We start from the raw sequence: 16745 nt of genomic DNA, 5'->3' as shown, positions 1-16745 counted from the left end.
AGGAAAAAGGCAATTTGCCTATAAGAAACAGTGTAAATTTTAAAGCATTCTTCATACAGTCTGTTTTAGCTGTTTTCTCCTTCTGCAAAAGCATTGACAGTAACAATAATGGTCAAAACGTTGTTGAGTGAATCAGGTTCTAAAACTTTACCTAATCCTTCATACCAAAATGATGAGGAAAAAAGGTAATTTGCCTATAAGAAACAGTGTAAAGTAAAGCATTCCTCTTACAGAACGTTTTAGCTGTTTACTCCTTCTACAAAAGCATTGACAGTAACAATAATGGTCAAAACGTTGAGTGAATCAGGTTCTAAAACTGAACCTAATCCTTCATCCCATAATGATAATGATGAAACAAGGTTTTTTGCTTGATAGAAAAAGTGTAAGCTAAAGCATTCCTCTTACAGTCTGTTTTAGCTGTTTTCTCCTCCTGCAAAAGCATTGACAGTAACAATAATGGTCAAAACGTTGTTAAGTGAATCAGGTTCTAAATCTAAACCAAATCCTTCATACCATAATGATAATGATGAAAAAAGAATTGGCTTGATAGACACAGTGTAAGCTAATGCATTCTTCAATAGAGTCCGTTTTAGCTGTTTCCTCCTTCTGCAAAAGCTTTGACAGTAACAATAATGGTCAAAACGTTGTTGAGTGAATCAGGTTCTAAAACTGAACCTAATCCTTCATACCCTAATGATAATGATCAGACAAGGTTTTTGCTTGATAGAAACAGTGTAAGCTAAAACATTCCTCTTACAGTCCGTTTTAGCTTTTTTCTCCTCCTGCAAAAGCTTTGACAGTAACAATAGGTCAAAACGTTGTTGAGTCAATCAGGTTCTAAAACTGAACTTATTCCTTCATACCCTAATGATAAAGATGAAAAATGGTAATTGGCTTGATAGAAACAGTGTAAGCTAATGCATTCTTCATTAGAGTCCGTTTTAGCTCTTTCCTCCTTCTACAAAAGCATTGACAGTAACAATAATGGTGAAAACGTAGTTGAGTGAATAAGGTTTTAAAACTATCCTAATCCTTCATACCAAAATGATGAGGAAAAAAGGTAATTTGCCTATAAGAAACATTGTAAAGTAAAGCATTCCTCTTACAGAACGTTTTAGCTGTTTACTCCTTCTACAAAAGCATTGACAGTAACAATAATGGTCAAAACGTTGTTGAGTGAATCAGGTTCTAAAACTGAACCTAATCCTTCATCCCATAATGATAATGATGAAACAAGGTTTTTTGCTTGATAGAAACAGTGTAAGCTAAAGCATTCCTCTTACAGTCTGTTTTAGCTGTTTTCTCCTCCTGCAAAAGCATTGACAGTAACAATAATGGTCAAAACGTTGTTGAGTGAATCAGGTTTTAAAACTGAACCTAATCCTTCATCCCATAATGATAATGATGAAACAAGGTTTTTTGCTTGATAGAAACAGTGTAAGCTAAAGCATTCCTCTTACAGTCTGTTTTAGCTGTTTTCTCCTCCTGCAAAAGCATTGACAGTAACAATAATGGTCAAAACGTTGTTGAGTGAATCAGGTTCTAAAACTGAACCTAATCCTTCATACCATAATGATAATGATGAAACAAGGTAATTGGCTTGATAGAAACAGTGTAAGCTAATGCATTCTTAATTACAGTCCGTTTTAGCTGTTTCCTCCTTCTGCAAAAGCTTTGAAAGTAACAAAAATCGTCAAAACGTTGTTGAGTGAATCAGGTTCTAAAACTGAACCTAATCCTTCATACCATGATGATAATGATCAGACAAGGTTTTTGCTTGATAGAAACAGTGTAAGCTAAAGCATTCCTCTTACAGTCTGTTTTAGCTGTTTTCTCCTTCTGCAAAAGCATTGACAGTAACAATAATGGTCAAAACGTTGTTGAGTGAATCAGGTTCTAAAACTGAACCTAATCCTTCATACCATAATGATAATGATGAAACAAGGTTTTTTGCTTGATAGAAACAGTGTAAGCTAATGCATTCTTAATTACAGTCCGTTTTAGCTGTTTCCTCCTTCTGCAAAAGCTTTGAAAGTAACAAAAATCGTCAAAACGTTGTTGAGTGAATCAGGTTCTAAAACTGAACCTAATCCTTCATCCCATAATGATAATGATGAAACAAGGTTTTTTGCTTGATAGAAACAGTGTAAGCTAAAGCATTCCTCTTACAGTCTGTTTTAGCTGTTTTCTCCTCCTGCAAAAGCATTGACAGTAACAATAATGGTCAAAACGTTGTTGAGTGAATCAGGTTCTAAATCTAAACCAAATCCTTCATACCATAATGAGAATGATGAAAAAAGAATTGGCTTGATAGACACAGTGTAAGCTAATGCATTCTTCAATAGAGTCCGTTTTAGCTGTTTCCTCCTTCTGCAAAAGCTTTGACAGTAACAAAAATGGTCAAAACGTTGTTGAGTCAATCAAGTTCTAAAACTGAACCTAATCCTTCATACCCTAATGATAATGATCAGACAAGGTTTTTGCTTGATAGAAACAGTGTAAGCTAATGCATTCTTAATTACAGTCCATTTTAGCTTTTTTCTCCTCCTGCAAAAGCTTTGACAGTAACAATAATGGTCAAAACGTTGTTGAGTCAATCAGGTTCTAAAACTGAACTTATTCCTTCATACCCTAATGATAAAGATGAAAAATGGTAATTGGCTTGATAGAAACAGTGTAAGCTAATGCATTCTTCATTTAGAGTCCGTTTTAGCTCTTTCCTCCTTCTGCAAAAGCTTTGAAAGTAACAAAAATCGTCAAAACGTTGTTGAGTGAATCAGGTTCTAAAACTGAACCTAATCCTTCATCCCATAATGATAATGATGAAACAAGGTTTTTTGCTTGATAGAAACAGTGTAAGCTAAAGCATTCCTCTTACAGTCTGTTTTAGCTGTTTTCTCCTCCTGCAAAAGCATTGACAGTAACAATAATGGTCAAAACGTTGTTAAGTGAATCAGGTTCTAAATCTAAACCAAATCCTTCATACCATAATGATAATGATGAAAAAAGAATTGGCTTGATAGACACAGTGTAAGCTAATGCATTCTTCAATAGAGTCCGTTTTAGCTGTTTCCTCCTTCTGCAAAAGCTTTGACAGTAACAATAATGGTCAAAACGTTGTTGAGTGAATCAGGTTCTAAAACTGAACCTAATCCTTCATACCCTAATGATAATGATCAGACAAGGTTTTTGCTTGATAGAAACAGTGTAAGCTAAAACATTCCTCTTACAGTCCATTTTAGCTTTTTTCTCCTCCTGCAAAAGCTTTGACAGTAACAATAATGGTCAAAACGTTGTTGAGTCAATCAGGTTCTAAAACTGAACTTATTCCTTCATACCCTAATGATAAAGATGAAAAATGGTAATTGGCTTGATAGACACAGTGTAAGCTAATGCATTCTTCAATAGAGTCCGTTTTAGCTGTTTCCTCCTTCTGCAAAAGCTTTGACAGTAACAATAATGGTCAAAACGTTGTTGAGTGAATCAGGTTCTAAAACTGAACCTAATCCTTCATCCCATAATGATAATGATGAAACAAGGTTTTTTGCTTGATAGAAACAGTGTAAGCTAATGCATTCTTAATTACAGTCCGTTTTAGCTGTTTCCTCCTTCTGCAAAAGCTTTGAAAGTAACAAAAATCGTCAAAACGTTGTTGAGTGAATCAGGTTCTAAAACTGAACCTAATCCTTCATCCCATAATGATAATGATGAAACAAGGTTTTTTGCTTGATAGAAACAGTGTAAGCTAAAGCATTCCTCTTACAGTCTGTTTTAGCTGTTTTCTCCTCCTGCAAAAGCATTGACAGTAACAATAATGGTCAAAACGTTGTTGAGTGAATAAGGTTCTAAAACTATCCTAATCCTTCATACCAAAATGATGAGGAAAAAAGATAATTTGCCTATAAGAAACAGTGTAAAGTAAAGCATTCCTCTTACAGAACGTTTTAGCTGTTTACTCCTTCTACAAAAGCATTGACAGTAACAATAATGGTCAAAACGTTGTTGAGTGAATCAGGTTCTAAAACTGAACCTAATCCTTCATCCCATAATGATAATGATGAAACAAGGTTTTTTGCTTGATAGAAACAGTGTAAGCTAAAGCATTCCTCTTACAGTCTGTTTTAGCTGTTTTCTCCTCCTGCAAAAGCATTGACAGTAACAATAATGGTCAAAACGTTGTTGAGTGAATCAGGTTCTAAAACTGAACCTAATCCTTCATACCATAATGATAATGATGAAACAAGGTTTTTTGCTTGATAGAAACAGTGTAAGCTAATGCATTCTTAATTACAGTCCGTTTTAGCTGTTTCCTCCTTCTGCAAAAGCTTTGAAAGTAACAAAAATCGTCAAAACGTTGTTGAGTGAATCAGGTTCTAAAACTGAACCTAATCCTTCATCCCATAATGATAATGATGAAACAAGGTTTTTTGCTTGATAGAAACAGTGTAAGCTAAAGCATTCCTCTTACAGTCTGTTTTAGCTGTTTTCTCCTCCTGCAAAAGCATTGACAGTAACAATAATGGTCAAAACGTTGTTGAGTCAATCAAGTTCTAAAACTGAACCTAATCCTTCATCCCATAATGATAATGATGAAACAAGGTTTTTTGCTTGATAGAAACAGTGTAAGCTAATGCATTCTTCATTAGAGTCCGTTTTAACTGTTTCCTCCTTCTGCAAAAGCTTTGAAAATAATAAAAATGGTCAAAACGTTGTTGAGTGAATCAGGTTCTAAAACTTTACCTAATCCTTCATACCATGATGATGAGGAAAAAGGCAATTTGCCTATAAGAAACAGTGTAAATTTTAAAGCATTCTTCATACAGTCTGTTTTAGCTGTTTTCTCCTTCTGCAAAAGCATTGACAGTAACAATAATGGTCAAAACGTTGTTGAGTGAATCAGGTTCTAAAACTTTACCTAATCCTTCATACCATGATGATGAGGAAAAAGGCAATTTGCCTATAAGAAACAGTGTAAATTTTAAAGCATTCTTCATACAGTCTGTTTTAGCTGTTTTCTCCTTCTGCAAAAGCATTGACAGTAACAATAATGGTCAAAACGTTGTTTAGCGAATCAAGTTCTAAAACTGAACCTAATCCTTCATACCAAAATGATGAGGAAAAAAGGTAATTTGCCTATAAGAAACAGTGTAAAGTAAAGCATTCCTCTTACAGAACGTTTTAGCTGTTTACTCCTTCTACAAAAGCATTGACAGTAACAATAATGGTCAAAACGTTGAGTGAATCAGGTTCTAAAACTGAACCTAATCCTTCATCCCATAATGATAATGATGAAACAAGGTTTTTTGCTTGATAGAAAAAGTGTAAGCTAAAGCATTCCTCTTACAGTCTGTTTTAGCTGTTTTCTCCTCCTGCAAAAGCATTGACAGTAACAATAATGGTCAAAACGTTGTTAAGTGAATCAGGTTCTAAATCTAAACCAAATCCTTCATACCATAATGATAATGATGAAAAAAGAATTGGCTTGATAGACACAGTGTAAGCTAATGCATTCTTCAATAGAGTCCGTTTTAGCTGTTTCCTCCTTCTGCAAAAGCTTTGACAGTAACAATAATGGTCAAAACGTTGTTGAGTGAATCAGGTTCTAAAACTGAACCTAATCCTTCATACCCTAATGATAATGATCAGACAAGGTTTTTGCTTGATAGAAACAGTGTAAGCTAAAACATTCCTCTTACAGTCCGTTTTAGCTTTTTTCTCCTCCTGCAAAAGCTTTGACAGTAACAATAGGTCAAAACGTTGTTGAGTCAATCAGGTTCTAAAACTGAACTTATTCCTTCATACCCTAATGATAAAGATGAAAAATGGTAATTGGCTTGATAGAAACAGTGTAAGCTAATGCATTCTTCATTAGAGTCCGTTTTAGCTCTTTCCTCCTTCTACAAAAGCATTGACAGTAACAATAATGGTGAAAACGTAGTTGAGTGAATAAGGATTTAAAACTATCCTAATCCTTCATACCAAAATGATGAGGAAAAAAGGTAATTTGCCTATAAGAAACATTGTAAAGTAAAGCATTCCTCTTACAGAACGTTTTAGCTGTTTACTCCTTCTACAAAAGCATTGACAGTAACAATAATGGTCAAAACGTTGTTGAGTGAATCAGGTTCTAAAACTGAACCTAATCCTTCATCCCATAATGATAATGATGAAACAAGGTTTTTTGCTTGATAGAAACAGTGTAAGCTAAAGCATTCCTCTTACAGTCTGTTTTAGCTGTTTTCTCCTCCTGCAAAAGCATTGACAGTAACAATAATGGTCAAAACGTTGTTGAGTGAATCGGGTTTTAAAACTGAACCTAATCCTTCATCCCATAATGATAATGATGAAACAAGGTTTTTTGCTTGATAGAAACAGTGTAAGCTAAAGCATTCCTCTTACAGTCTGTTTTAGCGGTTTTCTCCTCCTGCAAAAGCATTGACAGTAACAATAATGGTCAAAACGTTGTTGAGTGAATCAGGTTCTAAAACTGAACCTAATCCTTCATACCATAATGATAATGATGAAACAAGGTAATTGGCTTGATAGAAACAGTGTAAGCTAATGCATTCTTAATTACAGTCCGTTTTAGCTGTTTCCTCCTTCTGCAAAAGCTTTGAAAGTAACAAAAATCGTCAAAACGTTGTTGAGTGAATCAGGTTCTAAAACTGAACCTAATCCTTCATCCCATAATGATAATGATGAAACAAGGTTTTTTGCTTGATAGAAACAGTGTAAGCTAAAGCATTCCTCTTACAGTCTGTTTTAGCTGTTTTCTCCTCCTGCAAAAGCTTTGACAGTAACAATAATGGTCAAAACGTTGTTGAGTCAATCAGGTTCTAAAACTGAACTTATTCCTTCATACCCTAATGATAAAGATGAAAAATGGTAATTGGCTTGATAGAAACAGTGTAAGCTAATGCATTCTTCATTAGAGTCCGTTTTAGCTCTTTCCTCCTTCTGCAAAAGCTTTGAAAGTAACAAAAATCGTCAAAACGTTGTTGAGTGAATCAGGTTCTAAAACTGAACCTAATCCTTCATCCCATAATGATACTGATGAAACAAGGTTTTTTGCTTGATAGAAACAGTGTAAGCTAATGCATTCTTAATTACAGTCCGTTTTAGCTGTTTCCTCCTTCTGCAAAAGCTTTGAAAGTAACAAAAATCGTCAAAACGTTGTTGAGTGAATCAGGTTCTAAAACTGAACCTAATCCTTCATACCATGATGATAATGATCAGACAAGGTTTTTGCTTGATAGAAACAGTGTAAGCTAAAGCATTCCTCTTACAGTCTGTTTTAGCTGTTTTCTCCTTCTGCAAAAGCATTGACAGTAACAATAATGGTCAAAACGTTGTTGAGTGAATCAGGTTCTAAAACTGAACCTAATCCTTCATACCATAATGATAATGATGAAACAAGGTTTTTTGCTTGATAGAAACAGTGTAAGCTAATGCATTCTTAATTACAGTCCGTTTTAGCTGTTTCCTCCTTCTGCAAAAGCTTTGAAAGTAACAAAAATCGTCAAAACGTTGTTGAGTGAATCAGGTTCTAAAACTGAACCTAATCCTTCATCCCATAATGATAATGATGAAACAAGGTTTTTTGCTTGATAGAAACAGTGTAAGCTAAAGCATTCCTCTTACAGTCTGTTTTAGCTGTTTTCTCCTCCTGCAAAAGCATTGACAGTAACAATAATGGTCAAAACGTTGTTGAGTGAATCAGGTTCTAAATCTAAACCAAATCCTTCATACCATAATGAGAATGATGAAAAAAGAATTGGCTTGATAGACACAGTGTAAGCTAATGCATTCTTCAATAGAGTCCGTTTTAGCTGTTTCCTCCTTCTGCAAAAGCTTTGACAGTAACAAAAATGGTCAAAACGTTGTTGAGTCAATCAAGTTCTAAAACTGAACCTAATCCTTCATACCCTAATGATAATGATCAGACAAGGTTTTTGCTTGATAGAAACAGTGTAAGCTAATGCATTCTTAATTACAGTCCATTTTAGCTTTTTTCTCCTCCTGCAAAAGCTTTGACAGTAACAATAATGGTCAAAACGTTGTTGAGTCAATCAGGTTCTAAAACTGAACTTATTCCTTCATACCCTAATGATAAAGATGAAAAATGGTAATTGGCTTGATAGAAACAGTGTAAGCTAATGCATTCTTCATTTAGAGTCCGTTTTAGCTCTTTCCTCCTTCTGCAAAAGCTTTGAAAGTAACAAAAATCGTCAAAACGTTGTTGAGTGAATCAGGTTCTAAAACTGAACCTAATCCTTCATCCCATAATGATAATGATGAAACAAGGTTTTTTGCTTGATAGAAACAGTGTAAGCTAAAGCATTCCTCTTACAGTCTGTTTTAGCTGTTTTCTCCTCCTGCAAAAGCATTGACAGTAACAATAATGGTCAAAACGTTGTTAAGTGAATCAGGTTCTAAATCTAAACCAAATCCTTCATACCATAATGATAATGATGAAAAAAGAATTGGCTTGATAGACACAGTGTAAGCTAATGCATTCTTCAATAGAGTCCGTTTTAGCTGTTTCCTCCTTCTGCAAAAGCTTTGACAGTAACAATAATGGTCAAAACGTTGTTGAGTGAATCAGGTTCTAAAACTGAACCTAATCCTTCATACCCTAATGATAATGATCAGACAAGGTTTTTGCTTGATAGAAACAGTGTAAGCTAAAACATTCCTCTTACAGTCCATTTTAGCTTTTTTCTCCTCCTGCAAAAGCTTTGACAGTAACAATAATGGTCAAAACGTTGTTGAGTCAATCAGGTTCTAAAACTGAACTTATTCCTTCATACCCTAATGATAAAGATGAAAAATGGTAATTGGCTTGATAGACACAGTGTAAGCTAATGCATTCTTCAATAGAGTCCGTTTTAGCTGTTTCCTCCTTCTGCAAAAGCTTTGACAGTAACAATAATGGTCAAAACGTTGTTGAGTGAATCAGGTTCTAAAACTGAACCTAATCCTTCATCCCATAATGATAATGATGAAACAAGGTTTTTTGCTTGATAGAAACAGTGTAAGCTAATGCATTCTTAATTACAGTCCGTTTTAGCTGTTTCCTCCTTCTGCAAAAGCTTTGAAAGTAACAAAAATCGTCAAAACGTTGTTGAGTGAATCAGGTTCTAAAACTGAACCTAATCCTTCATCCCATAATGATAATGATGAAACAAGGTTTTTTGCTTGATAGAAACAGTGTAAGCTAAAGCATTCCTCTTACAGTCTGTTTTAGCTGTTTTCTCCTCCTGCAAAAGCATTGACAGTAACAATAATGGTCAAAACGTTGTTGAGTGAATAAGGTTCTAAAACTATCCTAATCCTTCATACCAAAATGATGAGGAAAAAAGATAATTTGCCTATAAGAAACAGTGTAAAGTAAAGCATTCCTCTTACAGAACGTTTTAGCTGTTTACTCCTTCTACAAAAGCATTGACAGTAACAATAATGGTCAAAACGTTGTTGAGTGAATCAGGTTCTAAAACTGAACCTAATCCTTCATCCCATAATGATAATGATGAAACAAGGTTTTTTGCTTGATAGAAACAGTGTAAGCTAAAGCATTCCTCTTACAGTCTGTTTTAGCTGTTTTCTCCTCCTGCAAAAGCATTGACAGTAACAATAATGGTCAAAACGTTGTTGAGTGAATCAGGTTCTAAAACTGAACCTAATCCTTCATACCATAATGATAATGATGAAACAAGGTTTTTTGCTTGATAGAAACAGTGTAAGCTAATGCATTCTTAATTACAGTCCGTTTTAGCTGTTTCCTCCTTCTGCAAAAGCTTTGAAAGTAACAAAAATCGTCAAAACGTTGTTGAGTGAATCAGGTTCTAAAACTGAACCTAATCCTTCATCCCATAATGATAATGATGAAACAAGGTTTTTTGCTTGATAGAAACAGTGTAAGCTAAAGCATTCCTCTTACAGTCTGTTTTAGCTGTTTTCTCCTCCTGCAAAAGCATTGACAGTAACAATAATGGTCAAAACGTTGTTGAGTCAATCAAGTTCTAAAACTGAACCTAATCCTTCATCCCATAATGATAATGATGAAACAAGGTTTTTTGCTTGATAGAAACAGTGTAAGCTAATGCATTCTTCATTAGAGTCCGTTTTAACTGTTTCCTCCTTCTGCAAAAGCTTTGAAAATAATAAAAATGGTCAAAACGTTGTTGAGTGAATCAGGTTCTAAAACTTTACCTAATCCTTCATACCATGATGATGAGGAAAAAGGCAATTTGCCTATAAGAAACAGTGTAAATTTTAAAGCATTCTTCATACAGTCTGTTTTAGCTGTTTTCTCCTTCTGCAAAAGCATTGACAGTAACAATAATGGTCAAAACGTTGTTGAGTGAATCAGGTTCTAAAACTTTACCTAATCCTTCATACCATGATGATGAGGAAAAAGGCAATTTGCCTATAAGAAACAGTGTAAATTTTAAAGCATTCTTCATACAGTCTGTTTTAGCTGTTTTCTCCTTCTGCAAAAGCATTGACAGTAACAATAATGGTCAAAACGTTGTTTAGCGAATCAAGTTCTAAAACTGAACCTAATCCTTCATACCAAAATGATGAGGAAAAAAGGTAATTTGCCTATAAGAAACAGTGTAAAGTAAAGCATTCCTCTTACAGAACGTTTTAGCTGTTTACTCCTTCTACAAAAGCATTGACAGTAACAATAATGGTCAAAACGTTGAGTGAATCAGGTTCTAAAACTGAACCTAATCCTTCATCCCATAATGATAATGATGAAACAAGGTTTTTTGCTTGATAGAAAAAGTGTAAGCTAAAGCATTCCTCTTACAGTCTGTTTTAGCTGTTTTCTCCTCCTGCAAAAGCATTGACAGTAACAATAATGGTCAAAACGTTGTTAAGTGAATCAGGTTCTAAATCTAAACCAAATCCTTCATACCATAATGATAATGATGAAAAAAGAATTGGCTTGATAGACACAGTGTAAGCTAATGCATTCTTCAATAGAGTCCGTTTTAGCTGTTTCCTCCTTCTGCAAAAGCTTTGACAGTAACAATAATGGTCAAAACGTTGTTGAGTGAATCAGGTTCTAAAACTGAACCTAATCCTTCATACCCTAATGATAATGATCAGACAAGGTTTTTGCTTGATAGAAACAGTGTAAGCTAAAACATTCCTCTTACAGTCCGTTTTAGCTTTTTTCTCCTCCTGCAAAAGCTTTGACAGTAACAATAGGTCAAAACGTTGTTGAGTCAATCAGGTTCTAAAACTGAACTTATTCCTTCATACCCTAATGATAAAGATGAAAAATGGTAATTGGCTTGATAGAAACAGTGTAAGCTAATGCATTCTTCATTAGAGTCCGTTTTAGCTCTTTCCTCCTTCTACAAAAGCATTGACAGTAACAATAATGGTGAAAACGTAGTTGAGTGAATAAGGATTTAAAACTATCCTAATCCTTCATACCAAAATGATGAGGAAAAAAGGTAATTTGCCTATAAGAAACATTGTAAAGTAAAGCATTCCTCTTACAGAACGTTTTAGCTGTTTACTCCTTCTACAAAAGCATTGACAGTAACAATAATGGTCAAAACGTTGTTGAGTGAATCAGGTTCTAAAACTGAACCTAATCCTTCATCCCATAATGATAATGATGAAACAAGGTTTTTTGCTTGATAGAAACAGTGTAAGCTAAAGCATTCCTCTTACAGTCTGTTTTAGCTGTTTTCTCCTCCTGCAAAAGCATTGACAGTAACAATAATGGTCAAAACGTTGTTGAGTGAATCGGGTTTTAAAACTGAACCTAATCCTTCATCCCATAATGATAATGATGAAACAAGGTTTTTTGCTTGATAGAAACAGTGTAAGCTAAAGCATTCCTCTTACAGTCTGTTTTAGCGGTTTTCTCCTCCTGCAAAAGCATTGACAGTAACAATAATGGTCAAAACGTTGTTGAGTGAATCAGGTTCTAAAACTGAACCTAATCCTTCATACCATAATGATAATGATGAAACAAGGTAATTGGCTTGATAGAAACAGTGTAAGCTAATGCATTCTTAATTACAGTCCGTTTTAGCTGTTTCCTCCTTCTGCAAAAGCTTTGAAAGTAACAAAAATCGTCAAAACGTTGTTGAGTAAATCAGGTTCTAAAACTGAACCTAATCCTTCATCCCATAATGATAATGATGAAACAAGGTTTTTTGCTTGATAGAAACAGTGTAAGCTAAAGCATTCCTCTTACAGTCTGTTTTAGCTGTTTTCTCCTCCTGCAAAAGCTTTGACAGTAACAATAATGGTCAAAACGTTGTTGAGTCAATCAGGTTCTAAAACTGAACTTATTCCTTCATACCCTAATGATAAAGATGAAAAATGGTAATTGGCTTGATAGAAACAGTGTAAGCTAATGCATTCTTCATTAGAGTCCGTTTTAGCTCTTTCCTCCTTCTGCAAAAGCTTTGAAAGTAACAAAAATCGTCAAAACGTTGTTGAGTGAATCAGGTTCTAAAACTGAACCTAATCCTTCATCCCATAATGATACTGATGAAACAAGGTTTTTTGCTTGATAGAAACAGTGTAAGCTAATGCATTCTTAATTACAGTCCGTTTTAGCTGTTTCCTCCTTCTGCAAAAGCTTTGAAAGTAACAAAAATCGTCAAAACGTTGTTGAGTGAATCAGGTTCTAAAACTGAACCTAATCCTTCATCCCATAATGATAATGATGAAACAAGGTTTTTTGCTTGATAGAAACAGTGTAAGCTAAAGCATTCCTCTTACAGTCTGTTTTAGCTGTTTTCTCCTCCTGCAAAAGCTCTGACAGTAACAATAATGGTCAAAACGTTGTTGAGTGAATCAGGTTCTAAATCTAAACCAAATCCTTCATACCATAATGAGAATGATGAAAAAAGAATTGGCTTGATAGACACAGTGTAAGCTAATGCATTCTTCAATAGAGTCCGTTTTAGCTGTTTCCTCCTTCTGCAAAAGCTTTGACAGTAACAAAAATGGTCAAAACGTTGTTGAGTCAATCAAGTTCTAAAACTGAACCTAATCCTTCATCCCATAATGATAATGATGAAACAAGGTTTTTTGCTTGATAGAAACAGTGTAAGCTAATGCATTCTTCATTAGAGTCCGTTTTAACTGTTTCCTCCTTCTGCAAAAGCTTTGAAAATAATAAAAATGGTGTCACAGAGCCACCCTCTGTTCTCTGTGACCCCTGGTTACCCCTTCTCACCTGACGTCAGCAGACATGGGGCGGCCATCTTGACTTCAAATAAAAGATTGACAGGGTTGTTTCTCAGTGCTTTATTCCTGTGCTGTTGCATTGTGGGTAGTGGGAGAAACCAAGTGTGGTGGCAAAGGAGGGGGTAAATTGTGTGGGGTTAGTGAGGTTTGCTCCATAATCATTGTTAGAATTATTGGTGGATGTGTACGGTGTTATGATAAGAGCTGTTAACAGAGGGAAATGGGGTAGGCAATCTAGTAAGACCGGGTCTGCACAAGTATCCCATGTTAATGGTCATTATTATCCCCATGTGATTAGGGCCCTAGAATTGGTGGGACCCAGGTGTATAAATGTCTCACCTAGTGGAGTAATCGGGGGTTGGTGGGCTACGCCTGGTGGGAGCGGTTGCACCTGTGAGCACCTGCACGTTACGGCTTGGGAAGGATGTGAATAAAAAACTTTATTGGCATACAACGTCCTCTGTCTACTATTGTGGAGAAACTCGGGATGTCCTTTTGACAAATGGTGTCAGAAGTGGGATCATTATGCCACCCAAGACCAGGCAAGACCGAGGTGCGGGCACAGAGGAGCAGGGGGGAATGGAGCAGGAGCCGGCCAGCTCTACGGAGTTACAAGAACCAGCTGCTGTTGGTAGGGGTGACGCCGTAACTCCGCCTGCTGTGGGCCCAACAGAGGGAATTGTCTCAGAACTGGCGGGCCTGGTTAAAGTCCTCCTACAGTCCCAAGTTGCCCGTGACGATCGAATGGAGCAAGTAATGGCTAAACAAGGCCAAGACGTTAGCAAGGGTTGGAAGTCGGTTCAGTTGGCCCAAAATATATACGGATATAACAGAGTTTGTTCATACTTGTACAGAGTGTCAGATGACATCGGGAAGGAGAGTGGCCCCGGCACATTTGTTACCATTGCCGGTCATTGACACACCCTTTAGTCGCCTGGGAATGGATATAGTAGGGCCCCTGGAGAAAAGTAAGAATGGGAATCGGTATATTTTAGTAATCTGTGATTATGCCACCAAATACCCAGAAGCCTTTCCCCTTAGAACCATCAAAGCTAGACAAGTAGCTAACTGTCTGGTACAGCTGTTCTCCAGAGTGGGAATTCCTCGTGAAATCTTAACAGATCAGGGTACGAACTTTATGTCGGTGCTGTTAAAACAGGTGTACCAGCTGTTGGGAATAAGGGCAATTAGGACCACCCCTTACCACCCCCAGACGGACGGTTTGGTTGAACGATTCAACCAAACTCTCAAAAGCATGCTGCGCAAGTTCGTTTCCAAGTCAGGGTCCGACTGGGACCAATGGTTACCGTATCTGTTGTTTGCTTATCGAGAGGTGCCGCAAGCTTCCACGGGTTTCTCCCCATTTGAACTATTATATGGCCGGCAGGTGAGAGGACCTTTGGACCTGCTTAAAGAGCGGTGGGAGGGACCCAAAGATGGAAAGTGCAGTGTGGTCCACTACGTGGTCCAAATGAGGGCGCGGCTGGAAGAGATGACATCACTGGCCCAGGAACACCTCAACAAAGCCCAGCAAACCCAAAAGGTTTGGTACGATAAAAGGGCAAAGGAGAGATCGTTGGAGCCTGGCCAAAAAGTGCTGCTGCTGCTACCCACCACAGAGAACAAGTTGCTAGCTAAATGGCATGGACCCTATGAGGTGCTGCGGAGAACGGGTAGAGTGACCTACGCAATCTCCATGCCAGAGCGGGGTAAGAAAACTCAAAACTTCCATATTAATTTGTTGAAAGAGTTCCACCCCAGGAAGGAGACCGGGGCCGTACAACTGTTTGTTCGAGTGGTCGGTGAGGAAGAAGAACCAACAGAGCAGTACTTCCCCACCAGCTCCACCCCACAAACTGTTGATATATCCCATCTAGAGCCACCTCAAAGAAGCCAGATAAAGCAACTGCTGGATCCCAGGCTGTTTCAGGAGAAACCGGGGTGTACTAACTTGGTGCTACATGATGTAATCCTTAGGGAGATAACTCCCGCCCGCCAGAAGAGTTATCGGATCCCTGAACGCCTGGTGCCAGTGCTGAAGGATGAACTGGATATTATGCTCTCCATGGGGGTGATCGAACCATCCCTTAGTGAGTGGTGTAGCCCCATTGTTCTAGTCCCCAAAAAGGATGGTACCCTTAGATTTTGCATTGACTTCAGACATCTGAACAGCGTGTCTAAGGTAGACCCTTATCCAATGCCAAGAATCGATGAATTAGTGGAAAGACTGGGCAGAGCCAAATATCTATCCACCATAGACTTATGCAAGGGGTACTGGCAGGTCCCTTTAACTGCCAGAGCCAAGGAACTGACAGCGTTTAGAACCCCATTTGGGCTATTTCAATTCAGGGTTATGCCATTTGGACTGCAGGGGGCACCAGCGACTTTCCAACGTTTGATGGACCAGATCCTGCAGGGCACCAGGGAGTTTGCGGCCGCATATCTGGACGATGTGGTCATCTTCAGTGAGACCTGGGAAGAACACTGTCAACATTTGCGGCAAGTCTTGGGAAGAATTAAGGCAGCCGGTCTTACCATCAACCCAAAGAAGGGTACAATTGCCAAGAGAGAGATCAGCTACTTGGGATTTGTGATTGGAGGAGGAGTCATTCGGCCGCAGCAGGAGAAGATAGAGGCCATTCGAAGTTACCAACCTCCGACAACTAAGAAACAGGTGAGATCTTTTCTGGGCTTGTTGGGATGGTATCGGAGGTTTATACCTAATTTTTCTGGCAGGGCCTCTGTGCTTACAGATCTCACAAAAGCCACCGCGCCCAACAAGGTGGTCTGGACGGAGCAGGGTGAGCGAGCTTTCCAGGACTTACGAGAGGCAGTATGTGGAGATTCCGTTTTGCTTAGCCCAGATTTCCAGAGGCCATTCATTCTGCAGACGGATGCCTCTGGAGTCGGACTGGGGGCGGTGTTACTACAGGAAGTGGACGGAGACCGCAGACCGGTGGCATTCCTGAGTCGTAAACTCTTCCCTCGGGAAACCCGTTATTCGACAGTGGAACAGGAGTGCTTGGCCATCAAATGGGCCACGGATTCACTACGGTACTACCTGTTGGGAAGACCCTTTGTGTTAGAAACCGACCATCGGGCTCTACAGTGGTTGGACCGCATGAAAGACTCTAATGCCCGGATAACAAGATGGTCTCTCTCTCTCCAGCCCTACCAGTTTACTGTGCAATACTGCCCGGGAGCCAGGAACAAGGTGGCTGATTTTTTGTCGCGGATCCCAGAGGAGGAAAATAACTAAAATGGGTTGGTGACCCCAGCTCGTGGAGGGGTGGAGCGTTGACACTTGGGACGACAGTGGTCGTCTGCAGAAGGAGGAAGAAGTGTCACAGAGCCACCCTCTGTTCTCTGTGACCCCTGGTTACCCCTTCTCACCTGACGTCAGCAGACATGGGGCGGCCATCTTGACTTCAAATAAAAGATTGACAGGGTTGTTTCTCAGTGCTTTATTCCTGTGCTGTTGCATTGTGGGTAGTGGGAGAAACCAAGTGTGGTGG

Source organism: Pungitius pungitius, chromosome 6 (genome assembly GCF_949316345.1).
Source record: "Pungitius pungitius chromosome 6, fPunPun2.1, whole genome shotgun sequence".
Classification (NCBI taxonomy): domain Eukaryota; kingdom Metazoa; phylum Chordata; class Actinopteri; order Perciformes; family Gasterosteidae; genus Pungitius; species Pungitius pungitius.
This window is presented reverse-complemented; position numbering follows the sequence as displayed.